Genomic DNA, 18,058 nt, shown 5'->3' with positions numbered 1-18,058 from the left:
ATATATTCTAAAATCATCATAGTGCAAGGAATCAATGGAAATCACCGTCGTTGGCATCGTTGGGACCGGCGGACCCTCCACTCCGATGATGCTTCTTTGGGTTGGTGACCATTTCCAACCCGCATCTCTTTTCTCTCACATACTTCAATACTTATGTCATATCGATCAATACTTGTAAACTATGATTTTAATTATCATTTTAGTATTTCGGTTATCTTTTAATCATTCCAATTAATATGTTAGTCAATATTTTTATATTTATTTTAATTGGTGGGGTGTGAGAGTTCACAAATATGGATAGTAGATTGAGAAATATGAAAAAAAAAAAAAAAAAAAAAACTAATGCCTCAAGAAAATGACACATTAGTCCATCAATATATTTTGATTTTATCCTTCAGTTCCTTAATTTATTTTTGTGCTTTTTAAGGGAATAAAGTTGTTTTAGACAAAATTTGTCACATACAAATTGTTTGGTCAAAATTAAACTTCAAAGTCAATGTTTGGTCAAAATTAAACTTCAAATTCAAAATTATATGATGGTTCAGAGCATATATTCCTCCTTATTCTCTCTCTCTCTCTCTCTCTTAATTCTCACTCTAACCCCATCTCCTACTATTCATCGTCTTCATCTTCCTCACCTCGGTCGTAAGTTCACAGCAGTTCTTGACTTCCCAGCAAACTACCTTGCTCAATGTCAATCGACAGTGGGGAAATCCACACTCACTAGCATATTAGAACTCCACCTCATCACCTTGCAGCTGACCGGAGAATGGCTCCATTGTGATGTTGCAACTCGACAACAAGAAACTTACCGGACCTATATCGTCGTTTATCTGTCACCCCCGGAACCTGAATATTAAAGAATTAAATCAAGTAAGTTTTAAATTCAGTTTTTGACTTCATGTTCTACTAAAACCCAACTTCAAAAAGCTTGATTTGAACAGATCTTAGAAGCTCATTTGAATAAAAATTATTAACACTAAAGTGGCTGCCAATCAAATAAGGAAGGAAAAAAAGCAGTAAATTTCAAAATGTAACAGCCCGCATGAATGGAATCAAATAAAAATTGGATAAGAACTCAAAAGGAAAAACAAAAAAAAAAGTGATTACAGCTATTAAATCAAAAGTGTTTTGAATTTAAGACATAAAGATTATCAGGAACACCAATTGGGGATTTCAGGAAGAAAAGAAACAGATCAAAACAAGTGATTATAACCAACAAATCAAAAGGGTTTCCGAAATCAAATTAAGAAACTTGCAAAATCAGTACAAAGAGATGCTGAAATTAGAAACCCAATACAACTGAACTGAAAACAAGCGATTGAAACCGATAAATCAAAATGGTTTATGGTGTTCAAGTAGAAAGATAAGAGATAATGAAGAACATAAACCACCATAAGTCGAAAATTTTAACAAAACTCACCTGAACAGATTTGAACGAAGAAGTAGATAAAATGTTGAATTAGATCAAAAAACAAAAGGGTTTATTTGAATCAAGGCGATTGTGGTTTTGAGGTTGCGTTTGAGTTTGTGGGTGGGAAATTTTAGGATCGTGGATTGTGGACTCTTGTGTGTGAGAGAGAGAGAAAAGTTGTTTATTTGATTGTTTGTGTGGAAATCTACGTGTCATCCACATCGTGCTGATTAGGCAGCCACATCGTGTAGATAAGTTATTTCAGGTTACATCGGTGGCTTGCAAATGGTTTGCAAGGCCAATTAAGTAGGCCATTAGCCAAATAGTAGTGTCTCTTTCAAAATTTGACTGTAAAAGGGTTATATTAGTATTTTAATCAAATAGCCAAATAGTAGTGTCTTTTTTAAAATTTGACAGCAAAAGGATTATATTAGTATTTTAATCAAATAGTCATATCAAGATATTAAAAACAATTGAATTGATATATTATATTATATTTATAATAAAATAATAATATCTAATCCATGTGTCTTATCTATGTGTCTTGCAAGACTACCATTGATGTGGTTTGCAATATTATACACATGACCTTTACAAATATATTGCAAGACTACAACTTTACCCACAGAAATACTAGACTCAACCCAGACCATGAGAGGAACAAAGCACAGAGCCATGTTTATTCGGCCTTGGGACAGGCATTATAGGATTTTACCCGACGGGGGGCTGCCTTTACCCTGAGCCAGGTTGCTTTTAGAGGGACTAACTAAATAAACAGGTCATCTATTTTATTCTCTAAAAAAGCATCAAAATTTAAGAGAATAGGTAAATTTGAAATACATTAATATATCATTTTTCCTATAACATAATATAAAAAAGATTAAAATGAACGACTTCATACACTGAAAGGATAACCATTTATGTAATTTACTTATTTTCTTTATTATATTACCATATTATATCACAAATTATTTTGAAAACTAGATATGGATTTTTAATATGTGTCATGATGATATTTTCTCCTTATTTATTTATTCTATAACCATATAATATCAAATAATTATAAAATTACTAGAAATGGATTATTAATAATATCAAAATGGCTAATATCAAAATTACTAGAAATGGCTAATATTTGTATCATGATAATATTTTCTTCTTAGAAACTTAGGATATTTTATATAATAATTTCGAAGGTTAAACTAATAAACTGAATCTGAAAGGTCAAACATAAATTCAATTTAATTTTTAGAAAAATGTCAGGAAGTAAGTAATGCTGGAATTGTAATTTTAAAGATATTATAACTTACATTTCAAGCGGCTTGATGAGTTTGTCTAATAACAATAATTATATCAAGGTCTACTTAAGTAGGTATGAACATGATTTATTTTTATTTTAACAATCTTATCAACTATTATCAAGAAGGGGAAATTTGCAAGGTTATAAAAAACAAAAGGATATACAATTAATCGACCAAAATTAAATATAATGTGATTACCAAAAACTTTAATATATTAAACGCTCACTAATTTTTGGATACAAAAGGAAATTATAGGATTTTCTTAATCCACCATAATTGTGTTTGTGATACCATTAATTAATTCACTAAATTTGGTGTATAAATATGTGTATAAATATAAATGGCGTTTGTTTAAAGTTTAAACTTCATATTCCTTTCAAGCAAAAAAACCTTAGAAATCTCTAAGAACACACTCGCCACCATGGTCAAGCTTGCAATTATCTTGTGCTTAACTTTTCTAACATTAATGCTTGTTGGTCATGAGGGTAAGTTTTCTCTTCTTTATCTTTTCAACCATATACATCTACATACATACATACACATACATGCATGATACATGGATAGATAGACGAATGTATACCTAATCATAATTCCTAACTTTTAGTTGAATTTATCCTCTTTATCCCTCTCATGATACACATAGAACGACAAAAGTGATTATACATATAATCATATCTTGTTAACATGAATGCAGCAAGCAAAGAGGGAAACGAAGTTGGCATTTCAAATCTACAAGATGAAAAAATAGGATGGGTTATTTGCAAGGCATATGCTGAAAATCCTGGATCGAAGTACTGTTGTTGTGATGACCAAAAGGATTGTTTTTTTACTAAAGCTTTGTGCATGCAATTTTGCACAAATACCCGTAGAGTGTGTGACGAATAAAATCTTCCATGATATTACGATTATAATATTAAATATATTTATTCACTTCTCAGTATTGTTCACTTGTTTTTTAATTTCCTTCTGAATTATGTTAACCAGTGAGTTGCATGTCAAGTAAATTCTGACGTGTACTCATTTTTATCAATGTCATTTGGGAATTAATGAAAATAGGATTGGCTTGCGGAAATGATTAGGGTGTAAAACTCAAGTCATGCATCGCTTTATGAAACAAAGTGTTGTTCACTTTCTAAAAATGCATCTATCGTTTGATGAAGCAAAATGGTCTCTTAATTATCTTATTTTATATAGTTGCTAGATACAAGTATATATTATAAACAAGAGTTTTACACTCCTATGGTACAGCGAGAGTTTAAGCAATATTTTTCGTACAAATTGATTAGATAAAAAAAAAACGATATAATATGTGAGACAAAAACAAAAAGAACAAATTACTTTCCGTTGACACACATACACAACCATACACACATACAATAGACCCACTCACTGTTGGAATATAATATCAAAAACAGCAATTCAATCTCACACCCACGCTAATATAAGTGAACACAAAGGATTGGTATGTTTTTCTGTATTACTTTCTGGAAGCTCAAAGGGACTACATTTCTTAGAGCTCTTAAAAAAACATCTCCTGCTACACTCAATAAATAAGAAATCAAATTGCACCCAACTACTTTCCACCAAAAATGAAGGACACCTGCATAGACTAAATCAACTATGACTCTATGCAACATATATAACCAAATGCAAGACACATGCTTAATCGACTAATTCTCAACTAAACTACTAAACAAATACTTAATAAAACAAACCAGAACAAAATGAGGCGTTACCCAACTTAACCCATCAAAATTACCCAACACTCACATCCAAACATACACATACACAACCACAACAATTTACAGTAACAAAAGGGCATGTGTGTTTGGTATTGGTTTTTTTGATCTATGTACAATAGACCGAGTCACATGCAAACATATACAACCATAACCACTTAAATAATTACAACACTGTTCTTGAAATTAAACCCTACTAACTATACAAATACATAATCTACAGTAACAAAAGGGCTTTTGGCCCAGATATGTGCGTTTGGTAATGTTTTTTTGATATATATATATATATATATATATATATATATATATATATATATATATATATATATATATATATATATATATATATATAAGCATTTAACATGTTTTGCTAAATTTTAAGAGGTACAAGACCTTATGCAATATATACAATGAATTTATGCATTGCAAAGCAAGTAAATGTTATCCGGTCAAGGGTTGAAAAAATGAAACTTTATTTACGGCTCTTATCCTCCGATCTCGCCTAAAATTTGTCTTGTGCGCCTTCACTTATATATGGCCTCTACCGCTCTTGACTAGGTCCTCATTCCTTATCCCGCCCAACAACCTCTCCACTATATCACCCTTTCTTTCGCTCGGTGACTGTTCATCTTCTTCTCCATTTATATAACCTTCCCCTTCTCTCATTCACCGTTGACTACCTTCCGCCTTCAACCACCTGCTTCCCTCACCACCTCCACCGTATTCTTTATCTCAGTCTCAAACCATACTCCTCTTTATCCAATCGATTTGTTGGTCTCGGTCTTATATTGGTTGGATCATACATTCTTTCTCTCAGTCTCAAACCATACTCCTCTTTATCCCATCGATTTGTTGGTCTCGATCTTAGATTGGTTGGATCATACAAACGGTGATTTAGGTATTTAATCATCACCTTCTCAACCATTGTCCCACAATCAAAACAATATCTATCATCATTTAAAGGAAACCACAACCACTCTCTTTATTCTATCTTCCCTAACTACCAACCTTCACACCACACACTTCCCTCTCCACTGGTAATCTACCTCTGGCTAACAAGCTTAAGACCCAGTCACCCCCCCCTCTGAACCACCAACAACCAGGACCTCAGATCTGCCATTGCTTCACTGCCACCACCACCACCATAGAAAAACCACCATCATTATTTGTTCAGCCTTCAAAAACCCATTGGTTGCTCACCTCTATTGTGACAACCGTCAATTTTTGGTCAAGTCAAAGTCAACCAAAGTCAACAAGTCAAACCGGTCAACTCATCTAACCCTTGTATATTAGGGTTTCCATTGTGATTCTTATTGTACTACTCGCAATCTTAATACAAAGTATCACTTAGAGTTTTCACGTGTTCGGAAATTCTAAACCCTAATCAGGGTAAGTGATAAATCTATTCGATAAAACATTATTCCTTAACCCCTCGGGAGCGTATAACATTCATAACAAGGCTTAACAGAGTGTACAAACCTTGAGTTACGAAGCCAAACACTTAAAAAGGTCGCAAACGAAGTCTCTCTCAACCTCTTTCACTCTATCTCTCCCAAATCTCTCTAAGTATGAGAAATTTCTCCCAAATCTCTCTCTGTATGAGAAATCTCTCCAAGTATGTGAAATCACTCCCAAATCTCTCTCTGTATGAGAAATCTCTCCAAGTGTGTGAAATCTCTCCCAAATCTCTCCAAGTATGAGAAATCTCTCCAAGTGTGTGAAATCTCCCCCAAATCTCTCTCTGTATGAGAAATCTCTCTAAGTGTGTGAAATCTCTCCCAAATCTCTCTGTGTATGAGAAATCTCTCCAAGTGTGTGAAATCTCTCCCAAATCTCTCTCTGTATGAGAAATCTCTCCAAGTGTGTAAAATCTCTCCCAAATCTCTTTCAAAATCTCTCTCAACTTTTTATAATCACTCGGGGCATCCCGACCCTTAATTTAGTCGAAAACCGCTCGAAAACGGAAGTTTACGCGAAAAACAGCTTTTAAGGAGCCGAACCCTCTTAAGGAGCCGAACCCTCTTAGGAACCGAACCTCCCTTAAGGAACCGAAACCCCTAAGAAGCGAAACCCTAAGAAGCCTCCTGGACCGAACAGCCTTAAGAACCGAACTAGGAGGACCGAACCGAAGCTGCTGATCCGATCTGCTGAACCGAACCCTCGCCTTCGGTCCCTTCTGGTGAGTTCGCCTACGAGGCTTGGACCAAACCTCTTACTCTCGGTTCCAATGCACCAACCGAACCCTACCTTCGGTTCTAACCCTCTCAAGACCCAATCTTCGGCCAGACTTCGGAAATTAGCATTTTCTTCCCGGTTTTTGACCCAATCTTCGTTTTAAGCCCGTTTTCGTGATTTTAACGCGGGATTTTCACCAAAACTTGTAATTTAATATAAGAGACCCTAAATATTCATTTTTAATCATATTTTTGGGGGAAATCCTTGTCCAAGAATAAAATCTATTAAGTTAGATTTTGGGGTAGAGTGTTGACTTTATCTAGAGTATGACACAAGCAACCTCCCCCATACCTTCATAGTACAACCCTCAGTCACTATTCCCCCTACCTAGTCAACTATTTGTCCTTTGACACCCCTCCTCCAGCTGTAAAGGTTCACCAAAAGCTGAAAATCTCCTCTCTCTCCTCCCATTTCACTCACTTTTCACCAAAGAGCAAAACACATTCTCTCTCACTTCCTCTCACCAAGAATTCAAGATTCCAGGCTGATCTTGAGCTCTCCACACACCTTGGTAAGTAAATCTATTCCCACACTTGATTTCCTTACACTTCTTCACTCAAATCATGAGTTCCTTACACAAATATCGTCATATTTGTTGTTAGATCTTCGAATCTTCAAGCATCATCTAAGTGTTATTGAGTTGAACACTTCTTTTCTCCATCATCCGTCTACTGAAATCACTCAAGGTGAGTTCATACCCCTATCTTTTCACGTTTTTCTTAAGTTTTAAGGGGGGTAATGCAAGTTAAAACACCAAGAACACAACTAAACTCATCCAACAGCTTTCATCAGAAAAGTTTAACTCCATTAACGGACTGTTTGCTCAACTTAAACATTTTAGTTTTCAAAACTGTATTAGATACAAATAGTTCAGGTTTATACCTTTAAAATGACTACTTGCACATCTCCATAAGATTTTTATACGATTTATGGTGATTTTTACAAAACTGCCTATCATTTCATAAACGAATTCGGACCAGTATGTGAATATGAACATTTTAACACAAGTTAAAGACTTGTAAAAATAATAATAAAAATTATGAATAAACTAGACACATTTTATGAACTCTCAGAATTTACGGATTCAGTTTTCGACTTCGTATGATTTTTCTAAAACAATGTAGAAAGGTTAAAAACTAGCTAACAGCTTACAACTTTCATAACACTTTGTAGTATGTTGAGCAAAGTGTATAACCATAAGTTCTAAATATTGAATGTATTTTCTTGTTAGTTTATCATCATAAACTGAAATTTAGTCATTCATGATAAGGATTTTTCATTCATTTCGAACACATATAATAAACTATAATAAACATAGTTTATGGATTTTTACTACATGAGAAAGGTTTTACTCTAAAAACAAATGGGTTTTCATATACTACATAATATTAATAGTTTATGGATTCATAGCACTAATGTATTTTCATAAAAGGGTTCTTTTACATTACAAACGTTCTGGATAAACTATAATAGGTATAGTTTATGTTTCATTTACATTTCAAACTCATTTACCAAGGGGTTTTCAGTTCAGTTGACGTAAATCTGTTAATGAATAAATTTGTGAGACATTCGCTTCGTGTTACCTTCAAAGTAACAAAGTGAAAAGTCCTGTAAATTGTAACCAGTGTCTCTTGTAGGGAGAGCGTGATAGTTGTGTATAGATCTATATTGGGCCTGACAAACCCGCACCTAAGCTGCATGCAACAGCTAGACCGACAGGTCTGAGGTGACAAGTGTCATTTAACTTGCGACGCCTGAAGAACGTCGTATTACGAGGCCGACTGAGTCATAGCATGGTTATAATAACTCGCATGGGGTATTAACAAAACATAAGATTTACAGGTTTTACTTCTAAATTAAACGAATTTATGTCGATTTAAACTTGCATGAATTACTTTAAGTATGGAAAAATACTTGTGCATTTCGGTCGTGACTTTTAAGACTACATAACTTTTATAAAGAAAATATTGGATTTTCTGGAATCATACTCCATCGTTTTTACAAGGAAAACAGCTTTTTTTCCTCAAACAAAACTCTTATGAACTCACCAACTTAATTGTTGACACTTTTCAAAACTACTTGTATTCTCAGGAAATCAGTGAAACAGGAAACCAACAACATTTTGAGGATGGGACGTTAAATCGTCAAACAGTTCATTTTGTCATCATAATGTAATTGATTTTAAAACATGTAAACATATACTATGGTGTAACCTTTTCAATTATATTTATGATGGTTGTATTTACTTTGAGCACTATTATACTCGTTGTTGTGATACTATACATGAAGTCCTCCACCTCCGGACGTTTCCGCCATCCTTGGTTTGGGGGTGTGACAGATTGGTATCAGAGCATTGTTTATAGTGAACCAAGTATATCAAACCACATAAGATATACAAACTATAAATGCATTGGGACTAAAGTCTCTGATTTAACATTTTCAAATATACTTTTTGAAATAAATAGTTTCTTGTTAAAAGTATACATGCATGCATACATACTAAGGTCAGCATCATACTAGAACAAAACAAAAGTGGTGATTGTTGAGCGGCACAAGTAGGCTTGGGGATGTGTAGTCAGGTCTAGGAATGACATAGCCTGATCAACTATGTCTAACCCAGAAGTGATTAACATATGCCCAGGAATGTTTGTGGTGTTGCAACCAGTCTAAAAACTTACCAACTCTACCTACCCGGAAACATTAAGAACATAAGTCAAACATTTAAAATACTATAGGAGTATTTTGTGCTACTATAACTAACTTATGTGAAAACTAAAGACCCCTATTAGTAGGTCTATAATGACTGAGTGCATTCGCTGAGGTTATACATAATTAAAGATATTATAGACTCAGAATCTATGACTATGGCTCTACTTCCTGTTCCTTGTTTGGTTGTGGACTTAGAGTAGAGTCATTTATTCGAAGGTCTATTCTGTCTCAGAGTATGTATAACCGGTATGCACTATGTGGTTATAGACGTGACTAATAAGGATCACCCCTATAAGTAATTATAGGATTAGACGCCTATTAATTATCTCTTCTACCCCTATTCTCGCACAAGTAACGTGACGGAAGCTCAACTACCAGGAGACCCCCTATTCTCCTAACCAGGAAGATGGTGGTTAGAACGAAGAAAGCCTCGAAGAGGATCCTGAAGAAATAATAGAGTAAGACCTCGAAGACAATTCAGATGAAGATCCGGAGGAAGTGAAACCAAAAAAAAGGAAGACAAAGACAAAGAAGAAATAGGAGAAGACTCTGACGAAGAACCCGAGGCCTACAATACACCCTCCAGTCGCCACACCCCGACGAGGCTTCCATGGTCCGACACCTCGATAAGCCGTAGAACTACAAAGACGGAGTTAGGAACAAGGTTAACACCCTCCCTATGACATGGATGAGGCTTCTACAACCTCAACAAAGGAGGATTGGTAGACAAGGCTCTCCTTGTCATAATACGTTGCATCACTCACTTGAGCGTACAAACACGAGCATCGGTCAGCCGAAACCATGAAGGTTGGCGCTACCACCAAGATCACCGCAATTTGCCTTCCTCACCTGGATGGAGACCATGAACAGATCGGAAACCACATCAAAGCCTTCAGAGGGAAGTGACCGCAACCCGAGCCGAAATTAGGAGTATCGGGAACTTCACATAGCGTTAGAGAAAACGCATGGTAAAAGCAGAACATCAAATGGCAGAAGCCAGGGCAGAGGATAAGACAATACATACTTACATGTCTTCATTCTATGACCCACGGAACATTACCCGCCACGAGTAGTGTGTACACTACTGACATATCATTACAGACTCAAACTCCTGGCGTGCGTTTGAACACTGCCCCGTCCTATACATGAATTCGACCCTCCAATTTAGAGACTACAATTCAAGGGGTCGTGTCACCGTCAAAATTTTTCCCATTTCATTAACAAAATGTAGACCTGTTTGAAGGTCAAATTTTCCTGAACCCTATGCACCTGATTATATCAATAAAAATTGGCATGCATTTCATTTCATTAGGAGTTTACCATACATTTCATAACTTGGTATTACAAACGATTTACTTATGATAACTCTAAAAGTACTTGATGTATACCTCAAGGTTATGTGTAATTAGGAGACGATCGACTTAGAAATGATGAGTCCGCCTTGGGTCCTGTTCCTTGTTTGGTTGTGGACCTAGGGCAGACTCATTAAGTTCAACGGCCTATTAAACTTTCATTGCACACAATTGGTATACATCGGGTGATCTTAGGAGTGGATCGGGCATGGAACAAATCACAAGATTACATTCGAGTCACTACTACTAAACTCATAAATTCATTCATATGGACTTTCTTTATGAAATGCATGCAAGATACTTTTAATTCGGATCATAATACAGAAAAATCTAGTTCAATAACATCCGACTTGTCACTCTATTGGAAACTTACCGTCTGTTCGTCTTTACAAACTTATGACGGAACTAAGATAACTTAGTTTAAACTACACTCGACTTATACCACTACTAAAAGACTTACATCCATTACGTCGTTAAACCTTATGGTTGAAATATGTCTTCTTCGTAGACCTATAGGGTGCGATCATACTAGCACTAATGCACCGGATCCCATCAGAACTCCGCAGTTAAGCGTGCTTGGGCGAGTATAGTACTAGTTTGGACAAACTTAACACACGTACAAAACTTACCCACCACCATAACCCCGTCCCGAGAATGTTTAGCAGAAACATTGAGAATAGTTCAGCAAAGTGCGAAATTTTCATATGTGTATATAAATCGTAAGAATGTATCTAGTAATAATCATCACTACTCACGAGATCGTTTCTCGCCATGCAACAGAATTATGTCTTCACAATGCGGTAACCAGTCAACTAGCAAGGCACCAATTCTACAGATAGACTCTATAACTTTTCAAGTTGCAGTCACAGCAGCCGTGACAGCCGCCATGGCACAAATCAATGCTAACAATACCAGCGGAGGTGGAAGCGATGCCAGAAATACTAATTGCTGTAACAATAAGGGACACCAGCGAGTGTCTACCAACAAAGATGCCTCAGACCACAAACCTAAGAGTAATAAACGAAAGTTTTGGAACAAAAAGGAGCGCAACCTATCTCAAAGACTCGCTAAAAGACAACAACCCATGGCCGCCCCTACCATTACAACAGTAGTCACGGCACATGCCTCAGCATCAGCCACAACAATCGTCACCCAAGCACCGGCCAGACCATATAATGGATCACTCCCAGAATGCAACAAGTGTAACTTCCATCATACTGGGGTTCGCCGGGAGATGCATTGCAAAAATTGCAACAGGAAGGGACACACTGTCCGTTTCTGTAAGGTACCGGCGCAACCCTACCTTCGGTTCTAACCCTCTCAAGACCCAACCTTCGGCCAGACTTCAGAAATTAGCATTTTCTTCCCGGTTTTTGACCCAATCTTCGTTTTAAGCCCGTTTTTCGTGATTTTAACGCGGGATTTTCACCAAAACTCGTAATTTAATATAAGAGACCCTAAATATTCATTTTTAATCATATTTTTGGGGGAAATCCTTGTCCAAGAATAAAATCTTATTAAGTTAGATTTTGGGGTAGAGTGTTGACTTTATCTAGAGTATGACACAAGCAACCTCCCCCATACCTTCATAGTACAACCCTCAGTCACTATTCCCCCTACCTAGTTAACTATTTGTACTTTGACACCCCTCCTCTAGCTGTAAAGGTTCACCAAAAGCTAAAAATCTCCTCTCTCCTCCCATTTCACTCACTTTTCACCAAAGAGCAAAACACATTCTCTCTCACTTCCTCTCACAAAGAATTCGAGATTCAAGGCTGATCTTGAGCTCTCCACACACCTTGGTAAGTAAATCTCTTCCCACACTTGATTTCCTTACACTTCTTCACTCAAATCATGAGTTCCTTACACAAATATCGTCATATTTGTTGTTAGATCTTCGAATCTTCAAGCATCATCTAAGTGTTCTTGAGTTGAACACTTCTTTTCTCCATCATCCGTCTACTGAAATCACTCAAGGTGAGTTCATACCCCTATCTTTTCACGTTTTTCTTAAGTTTTAAGGGGGGGGGGGGGGGTAATACAAGTTAAAACACCAAGAACACAACTAAACTCATCCAACAGCTTTCATCAGAATTTAACTCCATTCACGGACTGTTTTGGTCAACTTAAACATTTTAGTTTTCAAAACTGTATTAGATACAAATATTTCAGGTTTATACCTTTAAAATGACTACTTGCACATCTCCATAAGATTTTTCTACGATTTATGGTGATTTTTACAAAACTGCCTATCATTTCAGAAACGAATTCGGACCAGTCTGTGAATATGAACATTTTAACACAAGTTAAAGACTTTTAAAATAATAATAAAAATTATGAATAAACTAGACACATTTTATGAACTCTCAGAATTTACGGATTCAGTTTTCGACTTCGTATGATTTTTCTAAAACAGTGTAGAAAGGTTAAAAACTAGCTAACAGCTTACAACTTTCATAACACTTTGTAGTATGTTGAGCAAAGTGTATAACCATTAGTTCTAAATATTGAATGTATTTTCTTGTTAGTTTATCATCATAAACTGAAATTTAGTCATTCATGATAAGGATTCTTCATTCATTTCGAACACATATAATAAACTATAATAAGCATAGTTTATGGATTTTTACTACATGAGAAAGGTTTTACTCTAAAAACAAATGGGTTTTCATATACTACATAACAGTAATAGTTTATGGATTCATAGCACTAATGTATTTTCATAAAAGGGTTCTTTTACATTACAAACGTTCTGGATAAACTATAATAGGTATAGTTTATGTTTAATTTACATTTCAAACTCATTTACCAAGGGGTTTTCAGTTCAGTTCACGTAAATCTGTTAATGAATAAATTTGTGAGACATTCGCTTCGTGTTACCTTCAAAGTAACAAAGTCAAAAGTCCTGTAAATTGTAACCAGAGTCTCTTGTAGGGAGAGCGTGATAGTTGTGTATAGATCTATATTGGGTCTGATAAACCCGCACCTGAGCTGCATGCAACAGCTAGACCGGCAGGTCTGAGGTGACAAGTGTCATTTAACTTGCGACGCCTGAAGAACGTCGTATTACGAGGCCGACTGAGTCATAGCATGGTTATAATAACTCGCATGGGGTATTAACAAAACATAAGATTTACGGGTTTTACTTCTAAATTAAACGAATTTATGTCGATTTAAACTTGCATGAATTACTTTAAGTATGGAAAAATACTTATGCATTTATTTCGTGACTTTTAAGACTACATAACTTTTATAAAGAAAATATTGGATTTTCTGGAATCACACTCTATCGTTTTTACAAGGAAAACGACTTTTTTTCCTCAAACAAAACTCTTATGAAATCACCAACTTAATTGTTGACATTTTTCAAAACTACTTGTATTCTCAGGAAATCAGTGAAACAGGAAACCAACAGCATTTTGAGGATGGGACGTTAAATCGTCAAACAGTTCATTTTGTCATCATAATGTAATTGATTTTGAAACATGTAAACATATACTATGGTGTAACCTTTTCAATTATATTTATGATGGTTGTATTTACTTTGAGCACTATTATACTCGTTGTTGTGATACTATACATGAAGTCCTCCACCTCCGGACATTTCCGCCATCCTTGGTTTGGGGGTGTGACATCTATCTTCTTTGTTGGAAACCCTAATCTGCCCTAAAACCCACTGCCAGAGCAATATCAGCCGCCGATGTTGGAGTCGGTCAAACCGATAAAGCAATTTCATTAATGTCTTCCTTGATTTATGAACCTACTGATTCTCCTTAAAAATCCGAATTTGTAGCTCCTCATCCTCTTCTTCATCTTCCATACACAAATCAAGCAGGTAATTGGTTTTTTACTTTTTAATTAATCCTCTTCGTCATGTTGAAATCAACTAAAGCGTGCACATAGGAATTGACAACTATTTTGGGGATATTAGTTCAGATTTTGCCTTGGTTTCGTCTCTCGCATAGACACAAATGGATATCATGAGGTATGCTTTTGCATTCATATTTGCTTTTCAAACATAAAATTTATTTTGACAGCTATTTGGATTTATTATTCCATATATGAAATATCTCAGTTAGGACCAATTTTGTCAAGAATAAGTGTTCATTTAGTTCAATAGTTGAACTGATTTTGTAAAGGTCCCAAACTAAAAGAAAAAGATAAATCTTCCAGGTAACCACTTTGAAATGAATCTACCCTCTACAGAAGAGATGCAATAGACCGTCCATGTTTGTTTCTTCTTATATTCTTCAATATATATCCTACTTTAGCAAATTAAACTATTTTTTCTATCAATATTTGGTCTAATTCATTTTTTTATTTTATATTTTAGGATGAAAGATGAAATATAAAATTAGGCAAATCATTGGGTGGTACTAGAAACGTCGATACCAAATACTAAAGAGTTACTAGGAGCATAGATGATGGCATTAAAAGAGTAGTATACATCTCATAATGACCAAGTGAGTTTGTGCCTTCTCAATCACTTTATAGTCTTTTAAATTAAAAAAATCTTCAGGTAATGATGTAGAGTGTTTATAAGATGGTGGAAATTGACAGCAAGAATGTGAAGCGAGGGTATTAGTTCTTATATATCTATTGCTTCAACTGCTATAATGGCATGTGTAAACATGCTATAAGAGGGGTTTACTTTATTTATTTATTTAATAGTTTTCTTGATTTATCCATGAAGAACTTTTGCACAGATATTGATAGTTTTTTTTTTTTTTTTTTTTTTTTTTTGGCAGGGTTGTGGCTGATATTCGTGTGTTATGTTGTTAGTGATGTTGTTCCTTTCCATGATATGGTAAAAGAGGTACACAATAAGAATCCACTTTAGCCGGTACTTAGTTAAATTGATGTAAAACATTAATGTACCTTATGTTTGGTTTACTTAACATTTTTGATATCTTTAGTCTTAGTTATTAACATGCCAACACTCACTATCATGCAAGCACTCCCCCGTGAAGTTAGATAATTTTTTAACCAATAAATAAATAACCTTTGTTCATAGGTTTTGACAAATGTATTCCCAACAATTGTTTTAGGTCAATCCAGTTGTTTATAACATGCTTCATGAGTCCTGGAATGCTAGCTACCCTGGAATTGGAGGGCTATGAGATCAGAGAATCAACAAAATTTACTTTTAAATGTTATGGACACTATACTTTTCCAAGGGGCATGCATCAAACCTTCCCAACCCAGGTACATATTAATGAATTTTAAGTATCTAAACTTTCATTCACATCATGTTTGTTGTTCAAAGTTTTCAATTCTTTCCATGATTTTAATGCTTTTCATGTAATTTGTAGAATAGAATATTAAATATTTTATATAAAAGAGGATTTAGGACAAGAAGTTAATATTCTCATTCCATGATTATTCTAGCATGAAAGTGAAAGTGTGAAACCAAATGATACTCAACCACTAGGTTAAAACCAATAAGTAAATTTTCTTACTTCAAAAGTTAATTATGGGAGCATAATATATTTTCTTACTTCAAAAGTTAATTATGGGAGCATAATATATTTCTGGAAGGATTTTCTGTCTTAAATCCATCAAAGATTGCTCAAGTAACTTTCTTATTAAATCACTGTATTTATTTTTAGGAAAATGCAAGAAATACTAATGTAGTTTATGATATTTTTTAATATTATATCATTGCACTTTCTTCTATGTTTGTTAAAAAGTGTTTTATAGTAGTGAACTGTTGAATCAAAAGAATTTTCAATCGGCAAATAGTGTTATGATGAGAAAAAAAGGACATCACAAAAAAGTAAATTTTTTTATGTTCATCTACAAACATAAATAACCAACAGTGGATAGATGATTGTCTTTTATTGTTATTATTTTATATGATTTCCACTTGATCCCACTTCATCATAACTGTTTTTTTCCATTTCTTAAGAAATAACTTAATAATTTTTTTTGTAGGGGCTTTGAGAACTCACGATATTTCCAATGATCCTTGGGGTTTGGTATACGCTTATCATAAACTTTAAGACAAAAAAGCCAAGTACTTGTGATTTGTTTTTATGTTATGGGGTTTCATATGTGATAGGTTGGTATGAGTAAAATGGAAGTTTATTTAAATAATATGTAACATGAAGGTGTGATTTTTTGTATGTCGTGTTTGTAGCATTTTTCTTTATATAAAAACTTGGTTATTTAAGTTATGTTTTATTAGTAATAGGTCAAATATGTGGGATAAAGTTGTTTTTTTCTTCACAACTCATTCCAAATAAAAATCAAACATATAACAAGAAAAAGGCCTCGCAAGCTTTTGGTTTAATCCTATCAATTATTACACTAATTACCATAAATGCTAAAAAAAATTCAATAGCAACATTGCGAATATCTAAAATTTTAACAAATTTAATAAATAAAAAAATGAAAATTATTGGTAAGTGAACAAAACATCGTCTAACTCATTTTTAGAATTTTAGTATTCTTTATTTTATAATAAAACGGTAAAATAAAAAAATGTATATATACTGGATCGAAAACAAAATATTAAATAAGGTCTAATATTTTAATTTTTAGAAAACGAAAACAAAAGAACGGATGTTAGGTCTTTATATTTGCTAATTTTTTAAAGTAAATTGTGGAAGCGTGTGTTAACCGGAGAAACATGCATATCTCAAAACCAAAACACTTAACCTTAAGTTTTGTAGGTAAATACTTTGATTAAAAAAATTGATAAAAAGACAACTCTTATGTCAAATTAAATGAAGTATTTATGCATATTTTTAAGGTGACCAAAATTTGGCAAAAACTATAGCTCGAAAACTGTAACATCCCAAAATTCGAGGCCAAAAATTTCATTTTAATTAAGTGATTTATAAAATAGTTTATCAAATCATTGCCAAAATCATGTCAATACATAGAACCATAATATCAAGTCTCAAACCAAAACATCTGAAGTATCAAATTTCAAAGTACAATCCCAGAAAACTCTAAGCGGAAATCATAGGTGTGTGTGTGTGACGCGCTGCTACACCGCCGGCTCCTTCCCCTTAGACGAAGAGGTACCTGAAACCAAAACTGAAACTGTAAGCACAAAGCTTAGTGAGTTCCCCCATCACACCACATACCATACAACCACATAGCATACATACTGTCGGGCAATTCTGGGGCGCCCATCCTACCCATGTCAAGCCATTCTGGGGTGCTGACATACCCATGTCGAGCCATTCTGGGGTGCTGACCTACCCATGTCAAGCCATTCTGGGGTGCTGACCTACCCTCCGGTCTATCTCAACCGAACACGGGGACTATTTCACCCCCTACTGCTAACACATAATACCA

At 34.7% G+C, this 18,058-nt stretch overlaps 1 long non-coding RNA gene across 1 annotated transcript; it reads right to left on the bottom strand.

Annotated features, from left to right (window-relative positions):
• Positions 1 to 499: 499 nt before the first annotated feature.
• LOC145162889 (uncharacterized) lies at positions 500 to 1,674 on the bottom strand. Its single transcript, XR_013739412.1, has 2 exons — positions 1,424 to 1,674; positions 500 to 849 (listed from the first exon to the last, which is right to left on the bottom strand). It is a non-coding gene; the product is annotated as an uncharacterized LOC145162889 (long non-coding RNA).
• Between the last annotated feature and the right edge of the window lie 16,384 nt (positions 1,675 to 18,058).

Source organism: Lactuca virosa, chromosome 3, assembly GCF_052849685.1.
Source record: "Lactuca virosa cultivar CGN04683 chromosome 3, Lactuca_virosa_CGN04683_v6, whole genome shotgun sequence".
Lineage (NCBI taxonomy): Eukaryota > Viridiplantae > Streptophyta > Magnoliopsida > Asterales > Asteraceae > Lactuca > Lactuca virosa.
This window is presented reverse-complemented; position numbering and strand designations above follow the sequence as displayed.